An 18,867-nucleotide genomic window follows, 5' to 3' on the forward strand; every position below is an offset into this window, starting at 1 on the left:
ACTTCCAAGTGAGATGAGAGCATTACAGACTACTGAATCAGACGTAATCATACCACGCACCCAGCAGGGGCAGCTGGAGAGAATAGAGGAAGAGTGAGAAATTGCATGTTCAAAATGTTTTCCTCTGAAACCTCCCAAACAACACAGACCGTGAGCACTGCCCCTCTTATCACACAGCCTTAGCTGGAGCTTATGTCTCTCACTTTGAAGGGAAAATAAAACACTACAAAAACTTAACCCATTTGGTTTAGGCTAATTAGGCTAACTCACTTTCTCATAATGTTGGATCTCAACGTAACAGCTGATGGCAAGTGGTGACACTACAAGTGTGAACATGATGAAATGAAAACAGACAGCTACTCTTGAGGTTGGCTGTGGCTTGTTCTGTCTCTCTGATCTTTCAGAATTTACCCCAATATTTGGCTCTGGTTTTTTTTTTTTTATTAGTAAGACCATTTAGCAATTTGTCTTATATCTGGAGCCCTAACGTTTGTGGGATGAATTCACTGAAAAGCCACTTATGGCCTTATAGGCCCCTGGCTCAGGCTTGAGCTGCATTGCACAGACCCGAGCTGCTTGTGGCCAGAGTCTCCAACTGTGTGGGCCAGAGACTCTTTGGTTTCTCCTCCCCTGATAGGTGGTGGGCTCTCTCTGGATTTCCATCTCAGTCTGCTACCACACTAGGTAGCCGCTTTGAAACTTCCTTGGACTTCTATTGTTCTACACAGTCCACAGACTTGGTGAGTCAATTAAGATATCTTAAAGGGAGAAATTAATTCAAAAAGAAATTTTTCCCAATGTAAGATGAATTGCTAAATAGTCTTATTAATAAAAAAAAGCCAGATATTAGGGTAAATTCTGAAAGATCAGAGAGACGGAATAAGCCACAGCCAACTTCACCTCGCCAACTGCTCAGCTGATCCTGTTTCCTCAGACTAAAAGCCTCTGAGTCCTCACCCAAAAGATCCTTAGCTGAACTGCTTAAAAGCCCCTAGTTTCTGGTCCTCATGCCTTATATACCTTTCTGCTTCCTGCCATCACTTCCTGGGATTAAAGGCATGTGTCTTTCCCAAGGAAAGACATGAGATCTCAAGTGCTGGGATTAAAGCTGTGTGCTACCACCCTTGGCTCTGTTTCCAGTGTGGCCTTGAACTCACAGAGATCCAGAGTGTCTCCTGAGTGATAGGATTAAAGGCATGTGTGCCACCGCTGTCTGGTCTCTATGTCTAATCTAGTAGCTGTTCTGTTCCCTGATCCCCGAGAAAGCTTTATTAGTGCACAATATATCAACCACATACTCTGATTTCAGGTAAGTAGTTTTCAAGAAATGACATTCCAAATGTACTATAAATTGAGGGAACCAATGAAAGATCCTTACACATTATGATAGTCCAATCACTATAAATAAATCCACAAATAATCACTTTATAAACAAAATCTAGTACTTAATGTTCATTATACCTCTGTCAAAATAATAGAGTAAGTGTGGAGGTCTTTCTTATCCTACATAATTTATGACTTTCTTTCTGATGGAAAGGTAAAAAATTTAATTTCCTTTAAAAGGCTCAAAATATGTTTTTTCAACACTAGTAAATATCATAGATACCATACATAATTAAATTCAGTTTCCTAACATTTCAAAATTATATATTTTTCTTATATTAAATGATGTTTAATGAAGAATTAAACTGGTTCAAGTAAGAGTCTAGCTTTTGCCAGCAACTTGTTGAAGGTGTTTCTTCTCTGACTAGAAGATCTCTGATGGCATTGGGTCTTTGGCCATGAAACAGTCAAACAACGTGTTTGTGTTTGAAAATTTGGCCAGACCATATTGGTTTTGATCGCCAAGGGAACTAGAGGCTAATAAGAACATTGACCTAACCTCTGAGAGAGACAGGAGATTGCAGACCCTATTGAAGCTTTATGTACTAACCCATCAGGGGAGCTTCCCTAATAGTCCACATGTGTTCTATATCTTTTGGGGTACTCTGGATCCCACAGGAACAGGATGACTAGCATTGCAGTGAGGGCCCATCTTGCCCTCCATCCCATGGATGGTGCTTTCTCTGGCTGATTTTAATCCTTACAGTTTCACCATAATAAGCCTGAAAACATTCCAGACACAATGGCAAAAACCTGTGATTCCAGCTCTCAGGAATCTAAGGCAGGAAGAGAAGAATGCAAGTTCAAGGTCTTCCCAGAATATATAGTAGAGCCTGTTTCAAATAATTAATAATAATAACAATGAGAATAAACATAATGTTAAGTACACTGTGTTCCTCAACTATAGTTTTCCTATTGCATTATTAAACTTATGGGTATTTTTATCTGTTTATCATATATATAAATGATATATTATTATATGATATATTTCTTGAGAACACTAACATTGTAACTCTATGTATATGATAAATAGATTATATATATATATATATATATGATCATATAAATGCATTCAAATATGATACTCATTTTAAAGACTTCTATAACACAATGCAGTACCCGGTAAAGCTAAATTTATAAGGTGGATTAGAAGCTTGAATCTGTAGAAGAGTCCAGCAAACTTGAAATTCAAAAACTGTTGGTGTTTCAGTCTTCAGGCAGATGTTTCTTTTCCTCAAGGAGAGAACTCAGAGTCTTAAACAGATTGGTAGTGTTTTAGCCACATTAGATAGGGCAATCTCTCTTCAAAGTCACTTTATTGCAGAGATTAACCTCCTCTACAAAATGCCCTCATGGTAACATCCAGACTTGCATTTGATTAAATGTCTGAATACTCTAGCCTAGACAAGATGATACATAAAACTAATAGTCACAAGGCTGAAGAGATGGCTCAGTGGTTAAGAGTGTGTCCTGTACCAGAGGACACAAGTTTGGACCTCTACCCAATTCTGTTGGTTCGCAATCGCCCATAACTCTAGCTTCAGAGGGATCAGATGCTGAGCCTCCACAAGCACCAGCAGTCATTTGCACATAACCATACACAGATACACACATACACATAACTAATACTTTCAATTTTCAAAATCCTGATAATCATAGTAGACATCTGAGCTGAGAAAGGGAACTTGTGGCTAGTAAGAAAGGTCTTGTGAGGATCATGTTCACTTACTGCATAATTGGTTAAAGTATAGATAGACCCACATAAATATATTGAGCTAATCCTTGACAAAGGTTCAAAGATAATTCAAGAGGAAGAAGACAACAGTTTCAACAAGTGTTATTGAACAATTGGATGTAAAAGACAACAACAGAAAGAAACTAGAAGCACGTGCTATCTCATACATAAAAAAGTAACTCACAGTAGATTATAGGGCCAAATATTAAAGTTAAACAACAATATTTCAGGAATGAAATTCATCAATTTTCACTCCATGCTGGTGGAAATACTAAGCCTCTACTCTGAGAAATCCTGGCAGCTTTTTACAAAGCTAAATACAGTCTTATCGTATGATCCAGCCATTCTGTTCCTAAGTATTTATCCAACTGATTTGAAAATTAATGTCTACACAGACCTGCTCATGAATGTTTATAAAGGCTTTATTCATAATCACAAAAATGTCCCTCAATAGGTGGATGGGTGAACAACTGCAGTACAGCCACATGATGGATATTTGATGTCTGCAATTAATGTGTTATGGAGCCAGAAAAGACATGGGTGACCCTTCAGAGCATATTGCTAAGTGGATGAATCTGCTCTAGAGAAAAATACATACTGTCAAGTTCCTTCATATTGCATTCTGCAAAATGCAAGCCTTCAAAGACCAAAAACAGTTCAGCAGTTCCCAGATGACAGCAGTGGGGAAATGGGTCTAGGACTAGGTGAAACATGAGAGATTGTTAATTCACTGACTATTCTGTATTATAGTGTAATAATGGCTACAAGACTATATGTTAAAACCCATAAAAATGATTATGCAGAGCAAACAGTAACGAATTCAAAATTAAAGATTATTTAGGAAATTGAAGGATCTTAGAATACAGCTCCACATTTGACTACATTGACTAGACTATAACTATTACAAAGTGTCAGACACAGCAATCTTGAGAATTAAAACCACTAAAGAAATGTTACATAAATCTTAACTTTAAGTAAATTTTGCACTAAACTCCTGGATGAATGCTCACATCAGCAGAACACAGATAAAACAAATTAACTATACCAGTGTTTCTCAGTTTCTGACACTCACAGGTTTCTCTGAATTCCCTTTCAATTATGTAAGTCAGTTTTACTAAGTGTTCTTCGCTAACTCACTAATTCTCACCATTGAGTTCAACATAATTTCTACCTATAACTTGAAATCTTTATGCCCATCATTGGCTCCTGTATAGCTGTTGGTCTACTCTATTGCAATACTTGATAGAATTCCCAATATTCAAGCTATGCTGAAACATACCTCTCTTAATCACTACATGTAAAATCTGGAAACCAGACCAGTTTTAATGTCCCCTTTCCCATAGCCAACCCCTTGATTTAACTGAAGAGTTCTGATAAATTCTTCTGAATCCCCCAAAGCTAACTGAGTAGTTTCATAATGACACTGTTCTGTCTTCACACCACTTTACAGTATGTCAAACATTCTGTTTACTCATCAAATCCTCCCATAAATATAGTGAAATAATGGTTACCTTACATGAGACTGCGTTCATACCATGCTAGCTGCTAATCATATGCTATTAACTGGATATTTGAAGCCCTAAACCAACATTCTGCTACATCAGGTAGAAAACATTCTATTAATCTGTTTGAGAACTGTGAATAATGGGGGAAAGCAAAATTCATTTTTAAAAGTCATGTGAAAGTGTCTTTATGTCTCTAACTAGTTTTGACAACAAAATTTCTTGCAACCAGTTCTTGAAAGTTCCTCAGCATAACCTTCTTTTTCTGGCTGTTCTTCCTTAACTATTGAGGTGCTTGTCCCGGAATGAATGTGGAAATCATTTGTTTGTAGAAGAAAAATGTATTGTTAATCCTTAAGTACAGTTGACTACAAAATTGTCTCATGCTTCTAACATTTCTACATTTATCCAATGGCCTTTGTTCTAATGGACACTGATCACCGCAAGATGTGATGGTTCCTTTTATTGCTTCTTTACTGTTGGCCATGTTTACGGCACCTGATACCTAACTTCCCTGACAACAACAACAAAATTAGTAATCATTTTATTAGTTATTATTTAGTCATAAACTTAGACCCTATCTCATGGTAGTTTTTGTTGTCAACAACAAGGAAGAAAGAACCTCTGGTGAGGAATTGCCCCCATCAGATGGATCTGTGGACATGTCTACAGACACTTTCTTGATTGCTAGTTAATTGAGACAGCCCCAGCCCACTCTGGAAGGTCCCATTCCTGGGCATGTGGTGCTAGGTTCTGTGAGAAGCGCAAATCAGAGGGAGTCAACCAATAATCAGCATCCTTTGAACTCTCTACTTCAGTTCCTGCCTCTAGGTCCTTGCTTGAATTCCTGCCCCGACCTCCTCCAGTTATGAACTGTGATGTGGATATGTAGGTAAAACAAACCATTTTGTCTCCTAGGTAGCTTTGGTCTGCACTTTACCGCTGCAGCAGAAAGCAAGCTAGGACCCCCACTACTTTGCTGCTGCACTAAAATCTTTCTCTATTACTTCTCATGTGTCATGACCAACCTAATTTCTTCTTGTTCTTCGATATTTGAACGCATTTCTGAGCTCTTTGCATCTAGATTTTATTTTGCATTGATTCATATTGTTTTACCCATGTTAGAACTTCCCAATTCATTATTTTGAAATACCATTAACAGTGTTATAGAGGACAGTGGAGAAAAGGTAATACATTATTTTAAAATATTATTTTCAGGATATCTGTTTCTCACTTGGAGTAATTGTATTTTAGATGACAGAGAAAGCATTCTTTGCCGTGTGTAAAAATACATGCTGAGAACTTGGAGCACAGAGCATGCTGTGGCTTTCTCTTGATCCATAGGAAAATGACTCAAACTTAGTAGCATATAGCCGCTTCTATTTCAATATAGCCACCATTGGGATCCAGAAGTTCTAGTAGGGCCTAGTAGTGAAACTTGTCTTCTTTTTATGCCCAGAGTCTCATATATCAGCCACACAGCTGATCAGGGTGCAAAGACTGAGGCTAGAGAGTGTACTTCTAGAATAGCTTATGTCTTCTCATGGCTGGTACCTGGGCTGGGATTGTTCAACCCTGGGTTGCCCAGGACAATAAACAGAGTATCTCTGTGTAGACAAAGGATGTAGCATGAGCTTCTTACTTTGTGGCTCCTAGGTATACAATGGATATCTAGGTATCAGTACATAATTTTGCTACTTGGTAATTGGACTTGGAAAACTCTGCCTACAAATAATGATAAGCTAATGCAGGGGAGAAAAAAAATTAAATGGATATACCTCATAAAGCAGTATCAAGTAAGGAAGAAAAGTAGCTAGTGACATGATTATAGCCTCAGCTTCTAAAGCTCGTGAAACAAGATCTGTTCTTACTTGCAAGATGTCCAAGCCAAGTGGTCCACATTGAGGAGTGGTGATCAGGCTTGAGTTTCCATCAGCGTGGTGAAGTCCTCTGACATGGTAAAGTCCACCTAACTTTGTCACATTAGCACAGTAAGACTTGAAAGAAAATGTGTATTGAGGGATAGCATGCAATCAAGGAAGTCCAGAAGGCAAGAAATATGATGGGCTCCCTGGAATGACAAAAATTCTTATGCAGATAACCTGAACAAGTCCCTAAGGTGACCAGAATATAATTTAGTAGGGTATATTAGGTATTGCCATTCTCTCCCGTGGTAAGGAGTCTTGTCAAGGAAGGCAAAATAAGGTCAAATGGTGCGTTCTAGCACCAAGATCAATTTATTTGTGGCTGAAGTAAGGAAATCACATTTGACCTTATTTTGCCTTCACCACTAAGTCTTTGAAATCTCTTGTCCACTAGTAACCCACTTACTAGATGGTATAGCAAGAACATTAAACAACACACACACACACACACACACACACACACACACACACACACACACACACATTTTTATTTCTTATGCATGTATTCCTGTGGGTATCTGGCTTTCTTTAAGATACTCTGAAGAATGACTTCTATAAAAAAAAAAAAAAAACCAAAACTACTATTTTCTATTTAGCCTGAGCTTCTTCAAATGTCTAATGAGGACATAATAAAAGCCATTGCTATCGGAGATAAAACAGTCATGCAGAAATCAGTTCTTAGCTTCCTGGTAAGGAGGTGGGAGTGCCTGACATCGGTAAAAGCTCTAATACAATGAGAGTGAGCTTGGGATCAAATCATAGATAGTCTCATTGTCACAGTTTTGTTTGAACTTTATTTCCTCCTCATTATGCTTCTTCCTTCCTAATTATTTTCTTCAGCTAAATTCTCTACTTCAAGAAACTTCCTAGGGGCTAAGGAAGTGGTTCAGTAGGACAGAGTGATTGCTACACAATCATGAGACCCCGAGTTCAATTCCCTAGTGCCCACACACACACACACACACACAAAAAAAAAAAAAAAAAAACTGAGTGTGGCCATATGTATAAGCCTGCAATTCCAGCACTGTGTGGACTGAGATACACGGGTCAATTAAGGCTTTCTGACTGCCAGTTCAGCCAGAGACCATAGCTAAAAAGAATAAGGTCAAGGGTGAGAGAGTAAGATACCATGCATCCTCCCCTGACCTCTGAGCAAATGTGTATATGTCTGTGTTCATACACTACACACACATACACACATGCACACATACCCCAAACCTAATGAGTCTATTTAGTGTAGCTCATGTGTGCACGTATTTAGAGGTGACCAGCTGTAACTTATTGCTGGACAAAACCGATTCCTCCTCTTTCAGCGTCCATTGATTTACTGAAGCTCTTCATCTACGAATGGGAGTGTGTGAGCTTTCCCCTATCCAGACTGGCATGTCAGTGATGCAGTCATGATTCTTGTCTTAGTTAGTAAAACACATTGCTATTTCATGGGTGTATCATCCCTCTCGTGTCTAGAAGACACAACCTCATAGGAGGCAACCTGTTCCTCAAGCCCTTACAGTCTGTTCAACCCTTCTTCTGTGATGTTCTGAGTCTTAGGTTACAGGGGTTGCACTGCAGATGTATCACCTGGGGCTGGGCACCCCATAATCACTTGTTCTATATATTTTGATCAGTTATGGCTCTCTGGAATAGCCTCTGGGGGAAAAAAGCTTTTTATGAGGAAATGGGAGCTACACGCTACACTTATCTGTAGGCATAAGAATAAGCATTTGGAAAGTAGTTAGAAACCATATTGATGTAGAAATAGCAGAAGTAGATTCTGTTTTATGGGCTATGACCATTCCAACCACAGGTAGTTGGTGAGGTTGGCAGTACTGGGTATGAATTCGCTCCTATTGAGTAGACCTTGAGTCCAGTCAGACAGCCGTTGGTTACCACTCAAAATGCAAATGCTACTATTGCACCTTTGGGTATATCTTGCCATGCTGGTCATTGTTGTGGTTCAGAGGCTTTACAGCTAAGTAGAGCTATTGATTGCCTTTCTTTCCAGGCAGATTGCACAAAATGTATCAGCTAAATTATCAACCTCTCTGTCCCTAATCAGATCATCAGGTTAACTCTGATAAATGCATCTATTTGACCCTAAGGAAAACTGCATTCAGCATATCAGTGGTCAGAGAAGGACTTTCTCAAACACCAATTATTTTTCCAAAATAATTAAGTCACAATGGGCAAGAACATCACCCACAGCACTTATCTGGGCTCTCCACACAGGGAACCACAGCAGTGGCTTGGTCTGAAGAGTAGCTTGGGGGCCTGTGTTATTCTGTTTTCAGTTCTAGAGTTTCAGGTCTGTGCAGCTTGCAGCAGACTGACTTCCTTCTGAACTCCCCTGACTCAGCTCAGCTGAAAAACCAGCTCATTTGAACAGGTGCAGTGCTCAGCCCTGTTACCAGGCAGCACCTGAGGAGAGAAGAAAATGTGGCAGTAGTTCAACGATACTAGTGTGGTTGGAAGTCCTTGGGAGTCTTGTCAAAAGAGCGGCCCCTGAACCTGATCTTTAGAGATGCCGAATCCACGGACCTGGCATGGGCTGGGCGTGTGTGCGTTAGCACGCACACACACACACACACACACACACACACACACACACACACACACACTTTCATGGAGACTACGGTAAAGGCAGTCCGTGAACAAGGCTGTGGGATGCTCTGAGTCGTGAACATGAGCTAAGTGCTCCAGCCAGCATGCCCCCATAGCAAGCAATGTGTCTCCACTATGCCAAGCAGCACGTCGTATTAATGTGATTTGTTTATATTTTGTTTGACTAGACTATGAGCTTCTTGAGGGCATGTCTTGGTCAATTAATTTTATGTTCCCAATGCCTGGAACAGTGACTTTAATGAAAGATAATCTAAGGCTGAGGCCACAAGTGCCAAAGGAATGTTTCCCACTGACTAAAAGAGATAAAAGAGTGTGATAATGTAATTAGAATCCACTGTTTGCCTAGTAGTCCCTTGTTAAAATTTATTATCCTAGACCATACCTGAAATTGTCTTCTGACCATTGAGGAAATAACTGTTCTTTTCCAAAATAGCCAAATGGTACAAATAAAACTATTAAAAATTATCTAAATAGACAAAACAAAATTTGAGGACAAAAACTGAGCACATTTGATCTACTCTTGTTCCACAGAAATAATTATGGATTGGTTCACAAATAGAGACAGGTCCAGATACTTAGTCACTCTCACATATTTTTAAATATGACCATCAAGAATGGAGATTTGGGACTTCTTAAATCATCATTGATTCATTTATTCATCCACCGTACTCACGTCACCTCCCTAAGCAAATCCTGCTCATTTACAATGCCAAGGCTCTTGATGACCCATTTTTCTTCTCTCTTTCCCTTCTATCTCCTCACTCAGCTTTTCACTCAAACATCCTCTTCCCTTCCCTTGATCATAGAAAATCACTCTGCAGCTGAGCACAGCATCAGGGCCTTTGCCTTGCTGCATGACCTCAGCCCGCATTCATCCATAGGGGGCTCTTTCCTTCATTTTCTGATAGTCTCTTCATTACTATAAATCCTGGTGATCTCATATAATTCATCATCATGGACCATACTAAAACATTTCTTATGATGTCATAATTACTGTCCTCTCTCTTCCCTTCAAATCCTCTGACAAGTATCTGTAACAATGCTTGGTCTGCAGTAAGTACCCAATAATTTAATCATTGAGTCAATCAAAGCTGCGTATGTCACTACATACCAGGTTGTTAGACAAATAGATCAAGGCTATGTTTCTATGGGCCTTGCAGAGCACAGGCAGCAACCAGTAAACACACACTATAATTCCAAGTATTTAGAAATACCAGAGTACGGGAAGAAGATAGAGATTGGTGAAGACTGTAGTTTAGGTAAGCCGGTCTGGTATTGAAGAAAAGAGTAGTTAAAAAGAGTTGATAAAAATAGAAAGTAAGATATAAAATCTCAGACCCTACAGCCATGTTCAAGCTATGATTTGAATCTGTCTATGAAATTGATTAATTATGTGATGTTTTGGGGGGTGAAATACCTTTCCTTGAATTAGTTATGATGTTGGATTTAAAACACTGTCTTTTTTTGAGTTTTGTGGATGAATATGAAAGGAGTTAGTTTGTCAGTAAAGTCTACAGCACAATGTCTGAATGTGATGGATAATACTTGGCTGCTAATGTTTTCACCTGGGGGTGGGACGATGGGCCAGGAGCCTGTCATAGAAGTGTTCCTGGAAGGTACAATGAAGAACCGACCGAGCACTGTGACTGCCTGGAGGAGCATTTGGAAGACTGGAAGGAAGTGAGTTTTGAGAAACATTGCTAGGCTGCCCATGTGGTGAGTGTGCACTCATGAGGTGGCGGGAAGCACTGACAAAGTCCAAATGACCTGATCAGTAGTGAGTGAAGGCAGTCCTTCCACTGTAGGAGACGGCAAATACATGCTAACAGAGACAGATCCTGAGTGTGTGTTGATGGCACTCACTTGGCTGGGATTTCCAGACAGTCTTTGGTTTCTGTACTTTCCCAGAATTCTCTCCCTTGTTTCTACACTGAGAAATACCACTACACTTCTAGTGAGTCTGCCTTTTCTCTTGTAGTGCAATGAGGTTGGGAGGTCAGACTTTTGGGGTTTGCTTTGTATTGTCTGAAACCATCAAGATCAACAAGAGTGCACCTGTGGTGGCTACGTCTATTGGGGTATTATTAACAGCTTATTTATTTTAGGGGCTGAAGAGATGGTATTCCATCAAGTGCCTTCCTTGAAAGCATAAAGACTGAGTTCCACCTCCAGCACCCATAGAAAAGCCATCCATAGAGGGGTAAGCAGCACTTACTTCACAGCAGATGTGTAGGTAGCTGGATACCACATCTCACAGAGCTGTGGTGGCCTGTCTTTGCCATGGCCTGAGTCTGCCTCTATAGATTTCTTCTTGAAAACATTTATAGTTGACCTTGGCCCAGCCTTCGGCACTTCCCATTTCCCTTTGCATTCCTCTCCAGACAGTCTCACCAGCAATCAGTGTCAGTATCTGTCTCCTTAGGAAAACCACCCAAATCTACTGTTGTTCAATAACTATAAACCATCTCCAAAGTTAATGGCTTAAAGCAACAAAAGTGAATTGTTTGAATTTGGGGTCTGAAGTCAGAAGTAGGTTGACATAGCTGTATTCTTTTCTCAGACTGTAGAGCAGAACTTGGAGGCTGTCTGCTTCCCTTGGCTCATGACCCTGTCCTCTACCTTCAAAGTCAGCGGGAGAGCTTCCTCAGGTTTCCCTCTGACTTTCAACATTCTGCCTTTTTTTTTTTTTTGATCTTTGCATTTCTTTCTTCTTTCTTTCCCTTATAGAGACTTTTCAGTTGATTTCTGGAAATGTTCAAATAATCTAAGAAAATCTATCTCAAGGTTTTAACTTGATCACATCTACAAATTATTGTGTCATTTAAATAAATATACAGATCTTGTGATTACAGTGGAATACCTTTGAAAAGCATTATTCTGTCTAACAAACTAACCTTAATTTTTCTCCCAAGTAGTAAATTATATAAAGTTGTCCAAGATTCTGTGGCTTCAATTTCCATCCTTACTTAAAAGCATTTAAAATACAACACCTCTGCACACACAGTGAAGAATCCTGCTCTTTCTATTTCAAGTAAATATGCATGGCCATTACCCCAGTCTTCAAGACAAGGACATGTGATACACAAAGAAGACAGTGTTCAAGAAAGTGAGCCTTTGGGGGAAATTATCTAGGTCCACATTCTGGGCTATGTATTTAAGTATCCACTAGCCAAGTTCTTTTAACAATAGCACATCTCAGATCCTCATCTTAACGTAGGAGTAATAATGATACCAGTTGCCTTTGGGAGGGACACAGTGAGTATTTAATAACTTGTAGCTATTGTCCTCATTGTCTATATGACACAACAGGTTAGGTATGCCATAGAAACAAATAAGCACTGGAGTGTGTTGTAACAGATTTTGTCTGATTGGAGGGTGGGTTTTTGTTGTTGTTGTTGTTTGTTTTTCTTTTTTCTTTCTACTTATTTATTATTTATTCTTTGTGTCTTTCACATCATGCCTCCCAATCCTGCCCATCTCCCTCCCGCCAAAAAAAATAAAACAAAATTTGAGAGAATAAATGGGGTGGGGAAGAAAGAAAAAAATGGAAGGAGAAAATCTCATCATGGAAGCTGCAGTGTGACACAGTGAGTCAGTCATGCAGTGAACTGCTTTATCCATAAATTTTTACATGCAAGCGGTTACTGCAAAGAATCACTGGTCTAGTTTGATGCTGGGCCCTCACTGGGACTCTTCCTGGACATCCTCTTGCTGCCATGTGTTGGGGAGATCCTGCAGTCCGGAGTCTGCAAAACTGGCCCCCATGCCCCGTGCTCCAGCAGATCACAGATCACAGATAGGGTGGATGTTGGGGTGGGCCAACACATAACCCTGGTTCTGGGCCTGGTTAGTTGCAGGGTTGATCACCCCACCAGCTCTCCCCTGTCTTCCCCACCAGGGTGAGCTCTTCAGCATTGCCCTGGCTAGTTCATCTCTTGCAGAGGTCAACAAGGGATTGGGCCAGTTCTCTGGCTTTCATGTCCTCAGGGTCATTCTCCCATATCTATACCTTCAGGGACAGCTCTATTGTGATACCCAGGCAAGGTGCAAGGCCTGCTCTCCAGAATGTTGTAGCTGGTAGAGGGCAGGGATAGATCTCCCACTCTTACGACCTCAGGGCCACCTCTCCCACCTACCTGAGGCATTGATGTGGGGGGATTTGTTTGTTTGTTTGGTTGGTTGGTTGTTTTTATGTCATTTAAGTCTCTTGTGGGCCAGCAGGGCTCTACTCCCTATAGGCACTGAAGGACTAGGCTTAAAGTGAATTCACCTTCTCCAATATTAAAGAGAAAGAGGGGATATGGACTCTAAAAAGCCATGCACTGGAGGTTAAACATGCAGGCAAGAGTTAAGACACTTTACTTCTTCCTACAACTTCTTATTGCAAATTAATTGCATGACCCCATCCAATCACAAGAAGACAGTGTACCTTCAATGTTAAGAGAAGATTAAAAACTATTTTCCTAATAGTGTTAGAAATACTCTATCATCCAACTGAGTTCTTATTAGATTACCTTTGTATCTCAGTCAAATCTTCATTTCAGCCACTGTTTCTATGTCTGTATCTTTAAATGATGCTTCCTTGGACTACTGCAATAATCTTATTGATTTTATTATCTCTGCTTTTCTGTATTTCTAAGGCATCCTTCAGATTGATAATATGATTCTAATAGCATGAGTTCTTTCCCCAGCACCGACTGATAACAAAGCATTCTGACTTAACAGTTGCTGCCCTGCCCGGACCCAGGGCAAGCAGACACAGATTCAGACAGACATGTTCTTTTCAGGATAGGTAACAAGAACATTGCTTAAACTTTCTATGCCTCTGCACAGTTTTAAGGATTAAGAAAGAATATTTTTATAAGTTATATATTTCTTCTTATGAACTGTGATCCTATCACAGTTTAGTAAATTTTAGTTCTGTTCTTCACAGATTAAAGAAAAGAAAACCTAAGAACTTCTTAGCATGACATTCAAACCTTCCATGCTTGAGATCACCTTCAATTTTGACCCCCTTCCTCCGGTCTCACTTCCTGAGCTTCATGTTGCTATTGTTCCATCGGCCTCCCATGAACACAGCATAGAGTCCTGGTCTGCTTTTACAGACTGACCCCACAAGAAATTCTCCCACTAACCTAGAGAAAACTCCCTCAAGAGTTCAACCCTACCAGAATCATCCATGGCCGCTCAGGGAACAATAGAATGAACCACTTTTTCCTTTGTGAATTTGTTGAATCCCTTTCTTCTCCTATGTGTAGACCTGAGTAGTCTTTGTATCCACAGCAAGGCTCACAACTACAGTAGTTTCAGTCGGTAAACTAGATCTGGACCCAGCCCTTGGGGCTGTGTCTTTCTGGAGATTCCCGGATGCTGAAATATATGATGAATAAAACCTTTCAAATGAAGTTGAGGAAAGACTTGTTTAGTCCTCCCCCTCCCCTCTGGGTTTTCTTAGGGTATACATATCTTGTTTAAATTGCTTCAGGTGGTTAGCGTGAAGCTCTGATAAGGACTTTACAAATGCCAAAGACAGAGAATTAACTCCTGCCTCCCAAAGTCACACTCCAGTTTATATGGCCCAGAATCAAGCTCTGAACAGCAGGACTATATTGTGGCTGTGTTTTGCTGTATGTTAAAATATGTGTTGGGGAAGGACCAGACTCCCAGCCTGTATAACTACAAACATTTCCTTCAAATTGCCAACAATATGATCCACTCCCCTAAGTACACACACACACACACACACACACACACACACACACACACCCCACAACACACAAAAAACAAAGCTTTGAAGCAAGGTATTTTCCCAACTTGAAATGGAATAAAATGTAACTACCCCAGTGCTTCTTTTTTTTTTAATTAGCCATTGAAATGTGCCAAGAAAATGAAAATGTACTCCTCAGTCCCAAGTGATACCTGCTCTGTGAAGCCTCACCGTCTCACAGTGTTCATTTAATCATTTGCGTTTCCAAGGGCAGGAGCCAGCAAGGTGTGGAGAAAAGTCTCCATCTCAGATGTCTGACAATCTCTGGTTACAATGATGCCTTTGTCACTTACTAAGGGACTCCTTAGCCATGCAATGTAACCTCTCTAAGCCTTAATTACCTCATTGGTAAAATGGAGATGGGGATGTATATTTCATGAGGTGGTTTGGAAGGTTAGGGAGATGGTGGATGTTGGGTGCTTAGCGGGCATGAGGCATTAAGAATAAGGAGGTTTACCCCCATCCAATGACTGAGGGATCTGGATGCAGAGATCCACAGCTAGGCCCCAGATGGTGCTCCAGGAGTCCAATTAGCGAGAAAGAGGAGGGTTTATATGAGCGAGAATTGTTGAGACCAAGGTTGGATAAAGCACAGGGACAAATAGTCAAACAAATAGAAACACATGAACTATGAACCAATGGCTGAGGGTCGCCCAACTGGATCAGGCCCTCTGAATGGGTGAGACAGTTGATTGGCTTGATCTGTTTGGGAGGCATCCAGGCAGTGGGACCAACCAGGTCCTGTGCTCAGTGCATGAGTTGGCTGTTTGAAACCTGGGGCTTATGCAGGATCGCTTGGCTCGGCCTGGGAGGAGGGGACTGGACCTACCTGGACTGAGTCCACCAGGTTGATCTCAGTCCGCGGGGAAGGCTTTGCCCTGGAGGAGGTGGGAATGGGGGATGGGCTGGGGGGAAGAGGAGGGGGGCGAGAGGGGGGAGAACAAGGGACTCTGTGGCTGATATGTAGAACTGAATTGTATTGTAAAATAAAATAAAATAAAAAAAAGAATGAGGAGGTTTATATTGTTATTTGTACCTGTAGCCATCCCTGTGCCTTCCCTTCCCAAAGCCCAGATGCCCCTGGAAAACAGCAATGCTTTCTTGAGAATGGTGATTGCTTCCGTCACTGCCTAGCACAATGATTGAAAAATTCTTATTTATTGGGTAATTTATAAACTCTGGTCATTTGAGTCATCCAGGCTTTCTTTGATACCCATTATCTACTTGGTAGTGAGTTCTTCTGATCTCACTGCCTGTCACTTCTCATTGAATGGTGACCCAAAGCTGGCATTTAGTAAGTGGACTGCTATTTGAATTGGTATTAGAGGATTAGGTATTTAAATATGGTAAATGAGATATGGATTGAAGATCCTTTGCTACAGAAATACTATTTTATATTCAACTTGGAAAAAATGACATTAAATCAAAACATTTCAGCAAGGACCTCAAAATGTCCCTTAAACTTAAAATATATTCATCTTTTTCTTCGGATTTTCTCTGCTTGGGGGAATGTGTTCCTAAGCAAAGAGCCTGCTAAGGAATAGTATTATCTCTTTCTTTCTTTGAATAAATGTGTATGTTCTTTCAGAGAGTGTGAATAGAGAGATAGTAAAAAGTAATTGTAATATCAGAATAAATTTAAACTGAAGAAGCACAAGTTCTCCATTTTACAGGGTCAATAAATGTAAAGGGACAAAGCTCAGTTTGGGTACTTTGGGGCTGTGATCAATAAAAAGCCTCCATCCCTTATTAGGTAATGTCAGCTGCAGTCAACACTGTCAACAGGTCACTTGCTCTATCAGTGAAGCAAATCATCACTGCACACATAGTACAGGCCTGCAGCTTTCACTCCCGCCCTGAATATGAAGTGAAAAAAAGAAGGACAGCAGATAGAGACATAAATACAAGATAGATACCTACAATCAGGTAGGAAGGTAGATGATAGTTAGGGAGGTAAATAGATGATAGGAAGATAGACGATAGATGATTAGATAGATAGATAGATAGATAGATAGATAGATAGATAGATAGATAGATAGATAGACAGACAGACAAGCAGGCAGGCAGCTATTTTCTTTTCCTTTAGAAATAAAAAACCTGAAAGAGATAAAGGAGAGTGAATCTTTGAGTTAACACAAAGGACTTAAAAAACACATTTCCTAAAACCAAAGAGAACTCTGTCTCTATGGAATGTACTCAGTCATACCCTTCTGAAACCTACTTATGAAATCCAAAAACCGACGATAACCATTTTGGCAATTACAACCAGTAGTGTCCAAAGTGATTGATACAACCCACCCACCTAGAAGAGAGAAAATAAATTTTCTTTTTTAAAATTTGATTTCAAAGCCAATTAAAACCAAGAGGCTTAAGGAGAAGAAGAAGTAAATGGAAAGGAGTGGGAATTTTTTAACCCAGCCAGTATATAAGCGGCACAAACAGCAGCGGCCACCCTGGAACTGCTCAACAAACACTGGTTAATCGCCTGATCTAGCGACAGAAAGCTGAAGACTGGCTACTGGACATACATACTCAAGAGCAGACAGGCTTGTACCTGTGGCCGGAAAGTCTATGGGACCCAGTAAAGCAGGGGATGCCACTGCGTGGAGGCCACACGCAGTCTCCCAGTCTTCCAGATTTATTAGTCATCTAGGATGGCAGAACTCAGAGAAGCAGGGCCAGAAGACACCTTGGTTGAGGAAAAGACTGGCTAACTTATTGCAGTCCTGGGTAGAAGGGTTCTTTACCCACACAAGAATCTTCTAGGTCTGTATGGCAGGGGATCTTCCAGCTATCAAAACTCTCTTCGCTTTCCTGGGTACGTGCCAAACCAGAAATGTCAGTCAGAACTTGCTCCTTGCTGTAGTATAGCTCTCATCCACCTTTTGCTTCTGGGACTGGGGCATTCTGGGAAGAATCTATTTCTACGGGGCCACTGCCTACCAGTTTCAGGTCCAAGCAGAGTAAGAAGGACCAGAAAGCAATCAGTAATGCCCGGCAGTCCTGCTGTGTGAAACGAAGACGGTGCAGAAGAAAGGGTCAGGAGGGAACAAACAGCTTTGCTCTCTCCCATTTGCTTTGAAAAGATTCCTCTTCTTGGAAGGTAAACCCAGAGCAACCTTGGCTACTGAGGGAACAGCTGTGGTAGCTCTTTGAGGATGGCCCTGTTCCAGAACTCAGGCCTGGCAGTCCAAGAAACTGCTCTAGCTTTTGGCTCTGAACTGATCATCAGGAGACTGAATGTTCAACTGGAATAAATAACACTCTGGGGCTGTTGCTTCAGGTGCAAGCCATCCCTACTAAGTTTAGAGATGTTAAAAACACCTATCTTGGTTTTAGTTTCACCATAACCAAAAGCAACACAAATACAGACTTTAAAAATCCTTTTGGAGACTTGGGTCTCCAAGTACTGGGAGTTGGGGATTCACACATATAATTCCCATTAACACTAATAGGAGCTGGAGTGTGCACACCAATTCCCTCGTGTTGAAATGAGTCCATAACCATATGGACACTAATAAATACATTTTTAATTCCAGTTTTATGCAGATTTCATGTGATATTTTATACAACACTTAGCAAACTCTTTGCAGACAAAGATTGCCTCTATTAACTCCTGCCAGAGGAGACACATATTTTTACAAAATCCTCGTTTCTGTATAATATTCATTTCTTTTATTCAGAAGAAAAGGTTTACTTAAATATTGGAACCATTTCTAATCTGTTCACCTAATGTTAAGGTGTTAAGATTTTTCAAGTGAAAAAGTGTTCTTTTTTTTTTTTTTTTGGTAGTTCATTTGTTTGCAAACAGACCTTCTTTGCATACCACAACCTCTTGACCTTGCTGAAATGTTTTTTTTTTTTTTCTTTCCAGGTGGGTGTAATTTTAAAATTGATAAGCATGACACAACCTTTACATGATGCTTTACTGCC

This window comes from Peromyscus eremicus, chromosome 6 (genome assembly GCF_949786415.1).
Source record: "Peromyscus eremicus chromosome 6, PerEre_H2_v1, whole genome shotgun sequence".
NCBI classification, from domain to species: Eukaryota; Metazoa; Chordata; class Mammalia; order Rodentia; family Cricetidae; genus Peromyscus; species Peromyscus eremicus.